A 5,732-nucleotide genomic window follows, 5' to 3' on the forward strand; every position below is an offset into this window, starting at 1 on the left:
AAATCAATGCATGGAATCCATAGAGAAGGACTTGTGCAAATATAAAGAAATTGTGGGCGACCATGAAATCCATTACAAATATGACTCCCACTAAGAAACCACCGCGCACAACTGATGACAATACTATGGCAAATGATTTGAATAACTTCTAGATTAGGTCTGATTCACATGACTTCTCTTTAGAACGATACCATAAGTGATGATTGGGTTCCAATGATAGACATTAGTCCCATGGAAGTCACAAGACTTTTTAAAAGAACAAACACTAAAAAGGCAACAAGCCCTGATGGCATCTCAGCTTCCCTTTTGAAGACATGTGCAGAGGAACTTACACCAGCCTGGGTCCCTGTCTTTCAAAGGTCTGTTAATTCACACAGTAACATCTCTGGAAAAAGGGAATCATTACTCATAAGACAACTGTTCCTCAAGAAAATAATGATTAGAACAGTAGCCCTGACCTCCATTGTAATGAAGTGTCTGGAAAAGCTAATGGTATGGAATTTGAGGCTTACCTCCTGTATTTAAAACAAGAACCCATTCAAATACAATCTCTGATCTCACATTTGTGAGCCCCGTCAATAGGGGACCAAATCTAAGTATAATGACAGACACCACCATTTGGAAAGAATATTGAATTATCTGGGTTTATAAGGAAAAGGAGCAGAAAAGTTTGAGGAGTCTGTAGGCTGATTTCCCACACCACCGCTGTGTGTAATTTTCATTGCCAGGTAAATGTTTCTTTAATTCCTCAATTTCTGAATTATTGTTATTGTAGTTGATAGAGCAATAATTCAATAAAATCATCGGTCAATTACTGTACCTGGTCAATAAATTGTAAAAATTTGATTTTATTCTGACTGACTCTAAGATTGTTTTTCCCAAATAGATTATCGGATTTGTATATTCCCACAAGTTTTGCGTCAGATTAGTGACGACTAATATTTGACATCAATTCAAGTGTACTTTTGTGGAGGCAAGTTATTTCCGTTTAGGGCAGCGAATGCTGTTTGATCAATCTAAATCTGGGTGTGTCTAATTACCTCTTTTTTAATTTTATGTTACTAAAGATAAGTGTACATGAGAAATCACAGGCTTGGCCAATCCAGAGCTATTATAAGAGAAGTAAAGTTGGTCGACTTACATCTATAATAGTGGCCAAAACCTCTACTGAAGTAAAACCATTAAATTAAATTAATGTATATGCAATTCCATGGGGGCTATCAAAGTATCTTTGATTGTGTAAGGGTGAATCGGACCGTCTAAGATATTAGCCAATTGCCTCTGTTTGATGCACAAAACTGGCGAGACTGTGTCGTGAGACCTGCATAAGACGCAAGGACCTCTAAGTGATATATTTTCCTAATCTGAATGGGTAAAACATAATTAAAGAGTTAAAAAGAATAATCAAACATTCACTCACTTTTAATGGTGCCCAGATATCATTAAAACCCTTTTAATTTATGGAGTCAGATGAAATAAGTTAATACATATGAGAAAATGTATTTCATTTAATCTTGTTGTGTTGCGTAAAAGGAAAGATAGTAACACACAGAAACCTTCACCCATATTATTGAAATACACCACTGGGCCAGTAGACGGGCTTATAGAATCTACCCTGACTATGCACACAGTATAAGTAATGTTGTGTAACTGCTGATTGGTAACTGGACTGATGAAGTACTGGCAGATATTAGCAACCTGGAATTTAGAAGCACTGTTAAAAAAAAAAAAAGACAAGTTAATAAATTAATGACAAATCATGTTACATTTCATTACCCATAAATGTACAAGTTACATTTCAGAACTTCCAGAAGAGATGGCAGTGCTTCTGTAAAATATAAAAAAAACAAAAAAAAAAAAAAAAAACTGTATGGTACGGGAACAAAGACGACCTGTATATTGATGAGGAGGGAAAAGTCGGACGGAGAGGCAATAGTACCATATAGTTTATGTTTCATTTCTAATTTCACAAAAGCTTTATGTGCAGATCATTATTTACGTGCAAATAGATGAGGGCGGATTCAAATTATGAAACATTTTTTTAGGTCCAAAAGAGGACATGTCCGGGCGAAAGAGGACTTAGTAGGCTATAGGCAACAAGCTAGGATCAAAGATAAACTGAAATTTATGGCGCTTTATTCGTACGGATTGAAGTCCGTTATTGGACCTATATAGGCTACCAAAGCTCTGCTAACGTGGCCTTTAAGTTCTAATTTAACAACTTATGAACTTTTCGAACACTTACATTTTTAAAACACGAAAGGAATTGAATCGAGCATAAACACTTACAGGCAAACATGATGACACTCAAATAAACCATGTTGCCAAGAAATTCTACCTCTGCTTAGGTATCAGAAGAGAGGATCTACTTGTCTTGTAGGCTACAAGGTCATTCAGACGTCACGTCCAACTCGGTCCTTCAAACGCAGGTGATGCTGTTTGTAATTTAATTTAATGTAATTAGCTCAAGAACTACGTGGAGCGAATTCCAATTGGAATAGCCTACGCCCCAGAGTCATTCCTGGGATTCGGTAATATTTCAGTTTTCCCCGGATTTTTTAAAGTGGTGGTTAGCCAAAATGAAATATTAAAATTTTTTCACAATACTTTGGTATGTCCATTATAATGAATAAAATATATTGCATCAAAAAAAAAAAAATTAAATCATAAATAATGTCTTATTTCTATTGTAGCCTACACTAAGCATTTTGTCATGTGCCTGAGGCACTTCACTGAATTTGTATTTAGAAAATATAAAAACTGTGCACAGTGTAAATTTTTTGGGGCAATGTAGTCTAAGTGTTTTTTTTAAAGATATTTTATTTAATAAATAAAAAACAGACTATAAAGTGTTGTCCCTGTAATATTTTAATTACCATGTAATTTGAAGGTCCAGAAGCAGGTCAATGCAGATGCAGGACTTCGGATGGCGAATGACGATGTAAAGTAGATGTCCTTCGAACGTGTGTCCAAAAAAGTATGTTTTATACTCTGCGTACAGAGCGGGGTCACTAAATAGGCGTTTTCATCCGAGAAACACTTCACATAGCACCAACTGCAATGTTTAATGACAGTCTGGCACATGTGGGTGCTCGGTATTTTCCGTGGGTGCTCAGTATTTTCCGTGGGTGCTCGAGCCCCGGAGCACCCACGGTATCGGCGCCTATGTTATATAGTATGCATATGGGTAGAATTAATGAAATTCAGACATATTATATCCGCCATGTTGTTGCAGTCACATGACCTAACAGTGTCAAGTGCATCGCTTCACTAACATTCCCAAATCCTCTCCCGTCGCCTCATGGAATAGTAAAGTGTCCATCGAATGTGTACTCATCCAGAATCTCGAAATGGGGTAGTAGGTCATCTAGGTAATTTACGCCTACTGTTTTTTTGAATACTATGTATTCGGACATATTACTCATTTGGCATACTGTTTTTTGCATACACTAGGGAAGTGTGGCAAGGTAGTGTGGTTCAGCGAAGTCTGCGGCGGAAAAACAAGCCAGGAGACAAGTGGTGAGTAAAGTAGGTCAAGTGCATGATGACTAACACTCCGTTCTCTGATTCTAGGAATTGGTGTGGTGAGATGGGATAGCCGCTGGCCAGCTGGGGATAGACGACTTCCCTGTGTGCATGTCAGTATCTGCAATACAAAAGCACAGAGTGCATAATGCATGCTCTTTGCTTATTTTGTAAGTTTCCTAATAAAGTGGCTGATTGTTTTCGCCCACTCTGGTCTTCTTCCACATTCATCCCAAAAACCCACCACAGGAAGTATCCTTGAAAGTCCCTTTCAAGGAATGTCTGTTCACTGATGGCCATATTTGCTTTCGGTCATCCAAGACCAAGTCCCATCTGCTTGAATGGGGGAATCCTGAAATCTCAGAAACTGCCTGCTAAACAAGTAAATAACATATTTCAAATAAGCAACAAAATCTGACATGAACTGTCCCACACATGACGTTACTTATTCTCAAATAGTATTAAAAAAGCTTATATTTCAGCCTAGACCAGCCAATACGCATGTGCAGGCCTAAGCACTTGTCTCAGAACACCGTTTCAATAGCAACCAGAGCTCTTAACGGCAGCTGCAGTGATGCCATGACTTTACCCGTCAGCGATTGGCTCTTTTATTTAGAAAGCGGGACTTATTCTGCCATATTGCAAGTATAGTATTCCTGCAATACCGGAGGCTTCAGTTTCAGGACCTCAGTCCTATAACCACATTTCTAGGGCCCTTATTTTATTTATTTTAATTACCAACAGCTTTTACTATTTTTAGAGCTCGTCTGGTGTGTGACTGACTTGTGCAGTAAATGGTAAAATTGTTTGCGCTACAAACTAGTGTGTTTAGTAGTACTTGGATGAATTAAAACAACATGAAAACAAATACCAGTTTACAACATCAATCACCACAATGGACTGTTTTTTGTACAGCTAAAATAGTTTTTTCCTCCTTTTTGTTTTAGGCTTAATTCAGGTCTCCTCTGTTAGAGTAGAATTGGCTAGGTGGCGCTGTCACAAACAAACAGCATCCTAGAAATGCGGTCCTGAAACTGCAGCCTCCATTAATTAACGTGGCTCTCTCCTTCATCCACATGATCCAAATATTTATCGTTTCACTCTCACTTGATCCTTTATTTGTTGGTGCATGGTATAATACATAATGTAAACATCTCTCTGGTATAGTTCATTCTGATTCATTAAAATGTTTATATAGTTTATATTATATATGAATTATTTATAATATTGTATAAAATATTACGTGCAATTAGTGCATTTGTTAACATGAAATAATGAACAATATAACAGCATGTATCTTGTTTAATGTTCATTTCTACATATACATTCTTAACATGTGACGCATTTCCCCAGGAACTTGGGACTTTGGGGTGTTACTCGGTGTGTTTCCACCGTAGGAACCAGGGTCTAAATGAAGTTCTGGGTAAATATTTTCCCCTCCGAAAGTCCCTGGTTGCGAGGTAGTACTTTTTCAAAGTTCAGGAACTTTCAGTGGTTGGACTTGGGCGCTGAACATGCTGATTGGTTGAGTTCGTGCCGCATTTTGATTGGTTGACTCCACGCAGAATTTTTAAAAATCTTAAAACCACCATTTTTTTTATCTGTTGCGGTGCGTGCAGTAAACAGCGCTGTTGTTTGCAATTCAAAGCAACAATGGAGTTTAAAAAATACAACCGATGGACCAACGACAAGCTTCAGGCTTTATTAAGCTTAAATTCAGAGGATGAAATCCAGCGGGAACTGTAAAGTAGCGCGCAGTCCTATGTCACCAGACTAATTTGCCTAAACTTCACGGTACTTTAGACCGCGGTGGAAACGCAGACAGCAACAGGTCTGGGGTAAAAACAATTCCTTGGAAAAAAGTTCCTGGGACAAATGTGCGAGCATGTAATTTATACCAAATAATTTAACTTTAATGCTATGCAATAATGCTAAGAGGGTTTTATTATTATCATTATGGCTGTTTAGATTTCCAAATACCTGTGCAGTACTCCAACTCTGCCTCAAGGAAAAGTGTGTACGCCTGTTTAGAACACAATGTGGTGCTAAACACTGTGGTGCAAAATATCAAAGACCATTTTTATACATCTGATCATTGTGGATTTTAGTGTACAGGCACTCTAAAATCAAATCTGTGCATAGGTAGGTTTTATAAATGAGGCCCTTGATGTGCACATGACACTAATGCAGATAAAACAAAAACAGTG

This window comes from Scardinius erythrophthalmus (genome assembly GCF_964197995.2).
Source record: "Scardinius erythrophthalmus genome assembly, chromosome: 20".
NCBI lineage: Eukaryota > Metazoa > Chordata > Actinopteri > Cypriniformes > Leuciscidae > Scardinius > Scardinius erythrophthalmus.